Genomic DNA, 13,801 nt, shown 5'->3' with positions numbered 1-13,801 from the left:
GGAAGCAGTTGAGAGTTCTGGCTAGATCAAATGTGGATCTCAGTATTATAAGCAGTCTAATGCATAATTCATGAGGCTTAATGAATATTCCAATTCATGACAGCCAACTGGCTCCATAGGTCACACCTCCTAGTCTCATATAAATAAAGAATGAGATACTGGAAAGCATACCAGCTGAACCAAACTGAGTGCCAAAAACATGCATATTAATGAGGCACTATAATAGATACTTGACTCTTTGGAAGTGCCTATATTGGTTTCCAGCTACAGAGGGAAAGAAAGTTCACAATGTACCTTTAAACACACCATACTGTGTACCATAAAATACAGCTCTTTCTATGAAATATGGAATCAAATTATACTGATGTGATTTCAGATTCAGTCATTAACTCCATAACATCCTCTGACACTTCCAACAACATTGAAACATTCTGGAAAGAACCCCACCCCCTGCTCCCATATTCCCTTGCAAGTCTCAACTTGGTAACTAGGGAGAGGAAGTCCTTCAACAGTGCTGTTCTTTTATGTGTTCTGCTTAGACCTTGGATCAGGATGAATGGTAGCTCAGATGAATGCATTTGTGCCATTTTTCTTGGCCCCAGACTATGTTTCCTCACTACCATGACATCTGAACAGAAGGAGAAAACATCTCCCCTTTGTAGCAGGCTAATTTAATTTGTACCTTCCACCTAGGGGTAAATATGTTTGTCTGTCTGTCTGAGCTTTTTGCCTACTTTCTTTTCTCACGGGAAACCCTACTGAGTCGAAAGCAGGAAATTGCTTAGTGCTCTAACTTTATTTTAAAGTAATTTAATTTTAAACCTTCTCACACCCACCCTAAAGTGAAGCAACTGTTGGAAGCCCCTCGGGATACCCTTAATGACTTCTGCATGTCTCCTGTGTCACAGATGTCAAAGGCTTCTTGTTTGGAGGTATTGTATCTTTCGGAATAGATGATTTAAAAGAGACTGCTTTGGGCTGTTTTACCCACAGAAGATGTGCATTCGTTTTAAAATAATGAACAAAATCTTGCAGCTTTTACATTGACCCACATCCTTTCAAATCCGTATTATAAATCATTGATTTTTATTTCATCTTAACTTGATTTGGGGCATTATTTGTGGCTTGACCTTGTTTGATATAGAGAGTTCATCGAAGATTCAAAAATAACAGCAAACATATTTTCTCCTAAGTAAAATAGCGGTAATTCATTACACAAAAGCTTAGAAATATCTAGGCATGTGATCTAGATATTGGTACCATTTCTCAGGGCACTGCAGACATCTCAGTCCATTTCAGAGTGGACATCATAAATTAAAATTTCAATGAGTAGTAGTCTACTTATTAATAAAGGCCTATATAGAGGGGAACTTCTCTTTTACCTGAGATGCACTTATCAAAATGTAAATTTGTTTTTCCAAATTGTTTTAAGAATTTTCAGATGAACTTTAAGAAAAGAAATTGTCTCTTTTTTCTCAGGTTTGTGAAAACATTCAAATTAAATTCTCTTTTGTGGTACTTACATTTCCCTACATCACTTTTATTATTCTGAGATAGGGAGCTTCATTAATGCACATTACAAAAAATACACATGACTTGTTTAAAAGAAAAAAATAATTTTATTAGAATTATTAATTCCTATTTAATGTAAAAGACTATTCTAGAATATATTATTGGCTGATAATATGGAAATCTTTAACTGCTTATGGCCAGATTGATTCTATTTTTTAGTACAGTGCTGTCATAGATTTCCATGCATACAATTTGAAAAGAGAATCAATCATAGTAATAGTGTTAATGATGAAGTTTATTAACTGAACCTGAATTCTGAACAATGTAGTTAGTTCACAAACAAGCTTATTAAAATAATTTTATGTTACTGGGTAAATACATTTACAAATTTCTTAGCTTAAAATACCCACATATTCTCATGCGAAGCCACATATTCAAAAACCTATGGAGAGAGATAGTTTTTTTTCTGAAGAAGAATAATAGGAAAGAATATTACAGTTGGGTATAAGAATTTTTCAGTACTTCCACTTCAAATCGATGTTCCTCCAAAATATGCCAAAAGATTGCTCAATACTAAAAGTATCATCAGACGACTTCACTCCTAAAGCATTTCTGTTGATAAGGAAGCCGAATCTAGTTAGTGTGATTTAAATTAACTAGAAATTTGAGCATTTGACTTGTTGCTAGGGAAATTTTCCATCTTTTCAGTCTCTAAATTGACACAAATTGACTGCTGCAGAAGATGAGACCTATCTTTAGTGTAATAATGTGGCATTTCCAACTGAATCCAAAATTGCACATTAAACCTCACCATTAGTACGCTAGAATCTAAACCTGGGATTGGCAAAGTATTTCTGTAAATGGCCAGATAATAAATATTTTAGGCTTTGGGAGCTACATATGGTCTCTCTCATATATTGCTCTTTGTTTTGTTTTACAACCCTTTAAAATTTTAAAAACCATCCTTAGCTTGAGGGCCATACAGAAACAAGTCATGGGCCGGATTTGGATCACTGACCCTAGTTTATTAACCCCTAATGTAAGCTTTTAAGACACTGTTTAATGTAGCAAAACATCTGCTTATCCTCAGTCACATTGTTATATAGATGATCATTTTAAATTCAGAATGTCTTTCTTTATTTTGTATTGTGCTATGATTCATGAAAGAATATCTGGCCTTAGAGATATTTGTGTGTGTGTGCGTGTGTATATATATATGTATATATGTATTCTAACTGGTGTTAAAATTTTTAATTTACAATACTTACTCACAATATCCCAAGAACTGTTATCTTATATCCTACTCTACATGATACTCTTATTGGAAATTGAATTTGTGATAATGATTGTAGTGGGGGTTTAGACAACTTTCCACAAAGTATTAGCTTTTCCACATTGCTGCAAAGTGAATGATCCTATGTAAACATTTCTTCTTTTAGGTAAAATACTACAAAATGTATTATACTCTTGGAATTTTTGTTCAACACACATTTAAAGCCAAAGTCTCTTAATTCTAAACAACACAAGACTTCAAAGAATTCAGGGTATTATTTCAGTAATTTCTTCAAATATATCAGTAAAATACAGTGAATCTAAACTTTAGACTAAAATGACATAGATTTTCTCTGACATACCCCGAATAGGATGTCTGAAAAGGCAAAACTCTCCTCTTTGTAAGAATGGCATTCTTTAAATCAAAATATTTGGATGAAGAGAGGATTATCTTTAAAATATCAAAATGTATTATTCAATCCCCTTTCCTCAACTTCATCATCAATGCAGTATATATTTAATGACAGTGCTTTGAGCCAAATTTTCTTTGCACCCACAGCCACAGATTGTTCCTGCACTGTCTATTTTTCCTAGGTTCTGCCCTCATTATCTTCTCTGGGTTTTTGTTCACAGTGCCTGGGGACGGGGCTACTCACCCAACAAGTGCAGAATGTGAAATAGAGATTTATCACTGCGTGATGAGGGGAAGAGAATTTTGCCTTTAGGCAGGTTGTTATTTTAAAGCTGTGCCAAAGATATGATTTCATTTTACAGCAATACTTAAGGTCTAACATTTTGTCTTAAAACAAGAGATCATAATCTAATGGCCCCAGGATTGATCCCTACCACTAGTAGAATGCAAAGGCTACTCAGACTCTGCCAGAGGCAGTTGGTAATGCAGGGGCGCCTTTACCTTGGAAGTGTTGTAAGAACCATTTAGCATCAGGCAAAGAACTGGAAGGATGAATATTTGGTGGCTTATTCATGATCTTTGCTTTTTTACAACAAAGGCTATTTTACATCTAACATGTACAAGCCAGGGATTGCTTCTGGCCCTAGGGATATAACATGAAGACTGGCTTGATTCTTAAGTGGGCTTCCCTAATGGCTCAGGTGGTAAAGAATTTGCCTGCAATGCTGGAGACCTCGGTTTGATCCCTGGGTGGGGAAGATCTCACTCTTATCTCAGAATCATCTTTTCCTTCTTTGATTGGCCTTTTTTTTTTTTTTTTTAATTTTCAGATCATTTTTCTAAAGTCATCACAAAGCAGTCAAAATCTTTAAAATATGAGTAATTTGCTTCAAGTCCTGTAAATATCCTGGTCTTGCAGGTAACAGCACTTGGGGTAATATCATATGTGAACTTGATTGTCCACTAAACTACAACAGGATTGAAAAATCCCTGATCTATATTTAAAAATGTGTGTAGGTCCACATGTGCACTATTCTGTAGAAAGATATGTAGCTTCTTTCCGTGTCTCAGAATTTCATAATCCAAAAGAAATTAAGAAAGACTGCATTAGACTCTGCATTTCTCAAAGCAGGGGCTCTTCCACAAAAACTGGAATGCCAGTTTACTTATTCATCATGAGAGGTATTCTTATAGAGAATACAAGTTTACTGCATTCTTATACTGTATGCATATCAACTAAGAAAGTCTAATTATAATCATTCTCTCTCTAAACTTTTGTGTCCTTGGCAGTCTCGTTTCAGTCTTTTCTTAGTGACTTAGTGAGATTTCTGATGTTTTGTAGGCTCATCTCAAATTGTATTTTACTACAGAAGTGAAAAAATAGTTTAAAATTCAAATTGTCTTTGAAAGGTGATCCTTTTTTTTTTTTAAATTTTATTTATTTATTTGGCCATGCAACTTGTGGGATCTTAGTTCCCTAATGATCCTTTTTTAAGGCCCAAGAAATATTTGTCAGTATGATGAGAATAGAATTAAAAAAAAAAAACAACCATGGCACATCATCAACTTTTAACATTAGTCAGAGCATAGTTTCCCTGGAGAAAGAAATGGAAACCCACTGCAGTACTTTTGCCTGGAAAATTCCGTGGTTACAATCCATGGGGTTGCAGAGTCAGACCCCAACTGAGCGACTTCACTTTCACTTTCTAAGGATCAACACTACATACATCTCTGTAATGAAACAGAATTTGGACAGGATCCTACCTGAAAATGGAGAAGGCAATGGCAGCCCACTCCAGTACTCTTGCCTGGAACATCCCATGGATAGAGGAGCCTGGTAGGCTGCAGTCCATGGGGTCGCTAAGAGTTGGACACGACTGAGCTATTTCCCTTTCACTTTTCACTTTCATGCATTGGAGAAGGAAATGACAACCCACTCCAGTGTTCTTGCCTGGAGAATCCTGGGGACGGGGCAGCCTGGTGGGCTGCTGTCTATGGGGTCATACAGAGTCGGACACGACTGAAGCAACTTAGCGGCAGCAGCAGAGCATAGTTTTAGACATTAACGCTTTTTAGAAAGTGATGCTTATGAGCCCAACATGCATTGGAAAGAAAGAGAGCAAGCCCTTTCATTGAAGGGTAAGCTCTATTGCAGGGTGGGGGATAGTATTCTCCTCATTTTTGTAAGCTCGGTATCTAGCACTGTATTTGACACACAGTAGAAACAAAACTTTTTTTTTTTTTTGACTTACAGAATGAAATACTAAATGAAGAACTTTTGAACAAAAAATAAAGGAAGGAATGGAGAGTTTGGGTGAATTTTAAGTTCCTACAGTGAAATTTGGGTCTTCATTTGAAGGAGAATAAATTTTCTAGGATGTTATTATACTCCATGACCTCCGAATGTAAAATTTACCTTTTATTGACATTTTTTATCTACAACCTTCTTAGAGTTGTAGCAGTTTCTCAATAATATCTCACATGGATATAACACTCTGAGTTCATCAAGTATTTTTAAATTTACTTCTAGTTTGATTCCTCAAAATAAATAATTGATGAGAGAGATTCTACTTTAAAGCAGAAATAACTAATCCAACTGGTTAAGTGAATTTTTTTTAACACAGTCGTATGACTTAATAAACAAGAGTGAAGATTTGAACCCAAATCTTTGAACATCAAGTGCAAAGTGCATTTTTCTTATATGAAGCCAAAATTAATGTTAGCTAGATCAATGAATATTTAAATACAGTCACCACAATACATCTATAATTAATGGATGTGGTACTGAAACCAAACATTTGATAAGTCTTCTACACAATGGGGTGGAATGGGAGTGGAGCAGAGACAAGACCGAATATTATACAGACAACATAACATCCCACCCTAAAAGACAAAACTGTCTTCTTACATTATCAAAATAACATTACCATATCTAATAAAACTGAAAATTATTCCTGAATATCATCTCATGTCAGATCCATTTTCAGTTCTCAAATGTACACAAACTGTGTTGTGCAAATCTAAGTTGTTGCTCAGTAGCTTTTTGGTGATATCGACTTGCTGAATGGCCTTCAATAGTAGAGACTTCCCGTGTTGGTGGCGAAAATTCTGCTTTCCCCTCAGTCCTTGTGTGAAAGGATTATTTTGAATTAATGAAACAATCTTTCAATAACAGGATCAGCCAACTTTTTTTTTTGTCAGATAAAGCATCAAATTCATCTGTGCTAGGAGTGGGTCACTGAACCAAACAGCTCTTTGGGACTACAAGGCCACCTATCCTGAATTCTTACATTTTTTGTCCGCAAGATGTTTGTCCAAAGTGACTGAGGGTAGAGTTTGCGGACTTCTCTGAGATTACCAAAGACAGGACATATGACTGTTTTTGTGCCTCCTTTTAAATAATTATTTGATATACGATAGATACTGATTTAAACTTGCTTTCCCTACAGCATTCTACTTAGCAGAGAGGCTATGAAGGGAAAAAATGAAATAAAGATTTGATTTATTCATTTTATCTCAACCTTCTTTTAGTGTAGACAATAAATATTTGACTACATCAATACCAAAATCCATGTACAGAGCATGAAAGAAGCACATAAGTGAATATAAAATTACTCTCAGACTTTCTTTTCAATGCCAATGAGTACTGGAATTATTTGGTCAGACTAATAGAGCCTCACACAAACAGTGTGTAGAGACTGATAGATTTTGAGATATTGGCATGTGTACATTTATAGCTATTGACAAAGCTTAACTCTTTTCAAGAACATTCCAACTATTATTGGCATTCTGTTTTATCCGTTGACACTCAACATGATGTACTGTGGAAGACTTTAAGACTTGCAGTGTTTGACTAAGCTTTACAGTCATTAATGTTTAATCACTTACAATTCAGTAAGCATTGTGCTTTCATTTTTTATGTGGCTTGTTTATCTATGTAAAGTAAATCAACAGTGCCTTTCTGATAGTCTTCCAGTACATTTATAATCAGTTCCATTTAGTGATAAGTGATGAATATGAATACAGTGACTATTTGGAATTACTTTATCACTTATATAGGTTCTAAGTTCAATCTCCCCTTCACAAAATTATGATAAAAGTAAATATCAGTCAAACTCTCCAAAGCTATGAACATTCTGGAGTAGAGGTTGGGAAGAGACAAAGATAATATTATCTTTTTTTCCTAACGTACTGTTTAACGTGTGTAGTATGACATGGACCATGTCTATACTAGAAATAAGAAAAATGGCTATATTAGGCATTGAGAGGGTCAAAAGTCTGTAGTGTCCATCCTTAAGGACAAGTGGAACTCACTCCCTCGAATAGTTGCCCCAAGGAAACAATGAGCGGACCTTGACCCATAGTTCTGCATATGCCACCACCGTGAATGCACCATTGTATCATCATCTTCAGGGCCCTGGTGAGCAAGAAAATGCACTTGGCCAAGGCTGGGGGAAATGAGGACACAAAGAACCCAATTCAAGCAAAGAAGAGTGGGTAGAGGACACATTTGTTGAATTTTAAGAGACTCCTGGCGTTTGTATTTACTTTTCGTTTACATTTGGGCTTTTACAGAAATGCTGAAGTGACTTTGCAAGTCCTCTTTGTATACTGAAAGGCTGAAAATACAGATAAAAGCACAATTTGTTACTTAAGAAAATTTATGAACATTTTCAGAAATATTTTTTTTAAACACACTAAGAAACAGTTGAAAACTATTCATATAACAAATAAAAATGTCATTTCCTTTTTAAAACAGCTCTTCAAATGGAAAAACACTGTCTTTTCTCCTTTCGTTAAACTGGCCCAGAGTGTGAACAAACAGGTCATGATCAGGTTGATAGACCTTTATTGCTGTCAGAGTCCCCTTTTGTGTCACAATCACCATTCACCTATGACAGCAAGAAAAAGAATTCTCATGTGTAGCTGTTTTAAAGTCAGAATTTGCTCTTTATTCTGTAGAGTTTGGATACATACTATTTGAATATTGACAATGCATTTCATGATCACTGAGGACGACAGAAAGACGTAGCAGTAAGCAGAGGTTCAGAAAATTGGATCCATTGTAACTTTTAATAGAATAAGGCAAAAGGCATATTTTTGAGGCCAAAGCATGTCTATGCTGACCTGAAGGGTAGCCCTGATGGAAATGCCCACAGGAGAATGGCATAGCTGGTCTCCTGCTGCCCTGATTAAGTTTGGCTGGTGACTGTTCTCCCCCTGGAATTTGTCCTATTGTGTCCACTTCAGCCTCAGTGCATAGACCTGCCTGGGCAGTCAGCTTTCAAGGTTTAACATATAGTCCATTCTTGGAGACCATTCTAGGGCTGATTTTCCAAGGGCCTTGATAAGTGGCAATCCCTTACTTCACATGCTTGCTTCTTTGCAGATGTGTATTTCTGAAGCACATCTATGACTCCTGATGTGTTGGCATGGATTAATTTTTCTTTTGCTTCTGCTGGGTCAATGAGTCTCCAACTTATATGCATCAGCAAATCTTTGGAGCTTGTTACAGATTCAGATTTTTAGGCTCAAATATGTCTGGATGGAAATCCAGATTGTCTCTGGGCTCCATATTTAGAAATCACCACTATAGTAATTGAAGTAAAGAAATAGAGATTTCTTTTAGATTTTTCTTTTTGAATTAATCAGTAAAAGTAGTATCAGTTATCTAAAATATTGGAAAATGACCCAGATAATAATTAAAGTTTTATCCAATACAGATTAAAACATTGATAATCACATTAAATTAATTTTGTTCTACATAATGGTAAAGTTGTGGAGCAACTCACTTTATTATTGAGAACCCTGATTTGGTAAGACATGTACATTTAAGACGGAGAAGGCAATGGCACCCCACTCCAGTACTTTTGCCTGAAAATCCCATGGACGGAGGAGCCTGGTGGGCTGCAGTCCATGGGGTCGCTAAGAGTCAGACACGACTGAGCGACTTCACTTTCACTTTTCACTTGCATGCATTGGAGAAGGAAATGGCAACCCACTCCAGTGTTCTTGCCTGGAGAATCCCAGGGACGGGGGAGTCTGGTGGGCTGCCATCTCTGGGGTCGCAGAGAGTTAGACACGACTGAAGGGACTTAGCAGCAGCAGCATACATTTATGAGAGATCTGAAACTTTCTAAGAAAATACTTTGTATGTCACCAGGTCATGGCTGTTTCTCTAATCACTCATTAGCACTGATGATGAGTGGTTTTTTCCTTATTTTTTTGTTCAGTTGTTAAGCTATTACAGAGCTTCATGGTTGATTTATTATTTTTTTTCCTTTTACTACTAGAGAAAGTAAATATTTCTTATGTCAACTGGTCACATATTTTTGCTTCTTTAGATTTTCATTGTACAGAATTTTCCCTTTTTTTTTTCTTTCCCATAAGAGGTTTTGACTCTTACTTTGAAAGAGGTCTCCATATATTAATTACATTAACCCTTTATTATATTGAAATTTTTTTTACGTTAAAAAAATTTTAAATGGCATAGCAGATGTTGCTAAATAAACCAAAATGAAGGTTTGGAATCATTTTTAGAACATCAATCAGGCTGCAACTTCAAGAGAAGACCTTTTACACAAACTGAGACCAACCATTTACAATTCCTGTGTATAGTTGAAATTTTTGTGTTTTTTAAAAATTGGATTTGTAATTAAGTAGTACTTTTTAAAAATGTGCTTTAAAACTGTTGCTAGTTTTGAAATTATTTCTTTAAAGAACTCTCTGAAAAATCACTCTGACCCTGGAGTCTTGTGGGATATAAACATTCTGTATCCGGTAACTGCAAGCCGCTTAGACACTGCAGGTTTACTTCTTAGTTTGCTGTGTCTGTTGACAATTGTTTGCTTCTGCTTTTAACAGTACCACATTCCTGGTGTTACATCCCTGGGCCTACTTTAAATTAATTTGATTGTCTTCTGTGTTTAGATGGGACACAGTTAGTGGTAGTTTCTGGAGACATAAAACTAAGTTAATCGTATATAGACATAAAAATTAAAATTCTCAGCTTCAAAACTTAGAGTAGAATTTTATTAGACATCTCTGTCCATCTAGACATACTGGCCTCTTTGCTGTTCTTAAAATAACCTGAATCCACTTCAGCATCAAGGCCTTACAGTTCCTATTCCCCGCTCTTAGAATGACCTGACCCTCAACTTTGCATGCATTGTTCACCATATCATTTCACTGAAGCTTCTGCTCAAAGTTGACCTCCTTAGAGAGTTTAAAAAAGAATCTCTCTCCCCGTAGTATTCTGCTTCATTTTTCTTAATGCTATTTTTCATTACCTAGAAACTCTTATATAATATGCAATTTATAATATTATATGTGTAGATTTATCTCTATATATGTTTCATGAATATTACAGCTCCTAAAATACTTGTTAAGGTAATATACAAGTAAATCTAAAGTAATAAAATTAAATTCTATATAGATTTCTTTTCAAATAGCTTTTATTTTCAAATCTCACCAGTGCAAGATAACACCAACAAAATAGAGAACTGGGCAGTAGGAATGGACATTTTGAATATAAATTTATCTTTGTGCCCTGAAACTCAACCAAATTTTGTATAGTAAAAAAAGTTAATATTGTCTCAATAATTTGTTAAATCTACTTAATGTGATCTATTGGCCAATGATTTTTTTTACTCTTCATATGCATAAACTCCTCCTCAGTTTGATGTTCTGATGCTCTGGGCACTAAAAGAGGCTATTGGTTATGTAATTATAGCCCAACTGTTGCTTCTGTTTAAAAAGAACTCCACTTCCCCTATTTCTTATTGGTATCAGCTTCATTGGCTTGATTAATTTCCCAGAAGCAAACGGAAATGTAATACTGGACACTGGGCTTCTGAGGCTACTCAAAGTCTTGCTTTATGTTTTTTATGATTGACTTTTTAAGCTCATCAAATAGAAATTTATTTCCTATAATTCCTTAGTATTTATTTATTTTTAAAATTTTAATTGGAGGCTAATTACTTTAAATATTGTGGTGGTTTTTGCCATACAGTGACATGAATCAGCCACGGATGTACATGTGTTCCCCCGTCCCGAACCCCCTTCCCACCTCCCTCCCCACCCCATCCCTCAGGGTCGTCCCAGTGCACTGGCTTTGAGTGCCCTGTTTCATGCATCGAACTTGGACTGGCGATCCATTTCACATATGATAATATACATGTTTCAATGCTGTTCTATCAAATCATCCCACCCTCAGCTTTTCCCACAGAGTCCAAAAGTCTTTTCTTTATTATCTGCTTAGTATTTAGATAATGGTGAAATGGCTGTGTTTTCAGACAGCTTATTGTTTATCTTTGTTGTATGGGTGTGAAGTTGTAGATAAAAATATTGAAGAAATTATCTCTCTCTCTAAATATATGATTGTGTGTGTGTGTGTGTGTGTGTGTGTGTGTATATATATATATATGCATGTATATCTCCTAGTTCTGCCTTTTTATCAGATAATGAATGCTATAACTATTCTATTCTATGAACTCTCCTTTAAACCCCCTATTTGATTGCCTTTATTATTCATTTGATACTTAATTGTCTTGTGTTAAATATATTCCCCATGTATCATTTTAACTAGATAGTTAGTTCTTTAGGGCAGACACCATACCTTATTCTTCTTAATTGGTATCCCCCAGTGCCTAGTACAACAGCTAAGACAGTGCTGACCATGTGCTAGGCAGTAAACAATTTTCTTAAGAGTCTGACTTCTTTGAGTTTGATCTATAGTTTTGTGTGACTGTGACTCTACCCTTTCTGCTACTGATTAGTTACTGTTCGTCATATTAAGGACTTACTTTTGACTGCTTACTCTCTTCCCAGGTTGTACTAAATGCTTTCGATACATTTTTTTTTTTAAGTCTGAATGTCACACTGACTTTATGACAAAAGGTCATTTTACAGGTGGGAAGATCAGCACTGATAACTTAACCTGCAAGTCTTGGTCCAGCTCTGATTTGAATTCAAAGGCTAACTGGCTTCCCCGGACTGAACATCCAGGTCATCTATCTGAGCAGTGAACCCTGTACCTCTAACAAGAGACTAGACCAGTGAATAAGGACCTTGACATGTTCCTTCTTTTCATGACAGCCACCAACTGTTCCTTTATCTTCTCTCTTTGTCTTTCTTGTGAAACAGAAAAATATTATTTCATATCTTGAGACTAATCTGATATATAAATTAGAAAAATGAATAAAAGGTAAAGATACAAATCATAGTGTGATCATGAACATTAATAAAAGCTGATTTGAAAGTTAAGCCTTTTCCCCAAACCCTTACAGTGGACTGGGTAAAATTCTTTTAAAAAGGATTCTGTTTAAACTTTTACCCTGTTGGCCTTTTTCATGAAATACCCACAAAATGAGATAGAACAAAAACAAATATAAACAAAACAAGTGGGCTTCTTTATATCAGTTAACTTATTTAAAATGTTGCCTTTATTGTTGAATGCAGTGAAATATCTTTGCATTTTTCCAACTGTGTTTTTCCTACCCCACGGGAAAATTGCTTTGAAGAATGCAGCAAATTATTTTGTATACTACATCCAAGGCTACTGAACCAGAAGAATAAGGACATACTGCTTGTGAGTTCAGCTGGATCAATAGCTCAGCCCTGGGATTTGCTCGTCTGCTGGATACTGAATGAAAAGCACTAAGCTGCCAGTTTGTTCCATGGATATAGAAGACCTCAATGCAGCCAAGAGACATTTTTCATAAGACAGAAAGCAGCTTACCTGTAAAAATGTTTAGATATATGAGCACACAACATACAGAGACTATGAAATGTACTTGCAGATATTGTACGAAATTCTCCCTTCCTGCCTATTACTCAAGAGAAAGAACGTGTAAACACACACACGCACACACGCACACACACACACAACCATATACAGAAATATATATTTGTAGAATGCCTTTATTCCAAAGACCTCAAAGCACTCCACGACATGATCAAATCCATTCCTGCGTCTCTGTGAGTAAAAAGTAAGTGTTTGTGATTACCAATTGATATTTTTTCCTGCTGGGGCGCATCACATAGCTGGCCAACCAAATTCAGGAGGCAGTTTTCTCTATCTCTCACTTCTCTCAACTGCACTCTTCACCATCATAGGTTGTCTGGTTGCATAATGTATGTGAAATTTGATGAGATATCAAACCAGAGTTCTGATAAGGAATTGTTTTTGTCTGCTTTTCTGCCAGTCCTAGTTTTTCCTCAATAAGCATCTGTATTGTTCCTGGTATCATAGCAGCAAGATAAGCAAGCAGATCTATTAGATGGGAGGAAATCAGGGAGAAGATATTAGATCCAGGCTTTCATGCTTAGCTTGAAATCTCTGCAGTTCTGTCACTGTTGTGAACATAAAAGACTCTCTGAAGTGGTATTTAGAAACTGCCCTGAGAAAAAGGATAATACAAACAAAGCAATTAAAAAATGGAAAAATAAAAGTCATCCAGCTAAAAAATAGATCTGCACCAAGGCAGTAAAAAGTTTCTGGCAATTGGCTGTACTTATTATTCATTCCCTCTTGTCCATATTTAGAGTAGAAACATGCAACCCAGAATCATGGGATAAGAGAAAGCTTTCAAAATCCCATTAGGC

General features: G+C 35.8%; 1 long non-coding RNA gene across 1 annotated transcript in view; it reads left to right on the top strand.

Moving 5' to 3' along the window:
• Positions 1–668: 668 nt before the first annotated feature.
• LOC133251669 (uncharacterized) overlaps positions 669–13,801 on the top strand; it is a 127,455-nt gene continuing 114,322 nt past the window's right edge. The window contains exon 1 of the long non-coding RNA XR_009737724.1: positions 669–932. This is a non-coding gene — a long non-coding RNA (uncharacterized LOC133251669). The remainder of the gene's footprint in view (positions 933–13,801) is intronic.

Source organism: Bos javanicus, chromosome 7, assembly GCF_032452875.1.
Source record: "Bos javanicus breed banteng chromosome 7, ARS-OSU_banteng_1.0, whole genome shotgun sequence".
Taxonomy (NCBI): domain Eukaryota; kingdom Metazoa; phylum Chordata; class Mammalia; order Artiodactyla; family Bovidae; genus Bos; species Bos javanicus.
This window is presented reverse-complemented; position numbering and strand designations above follow the sequence as displayed.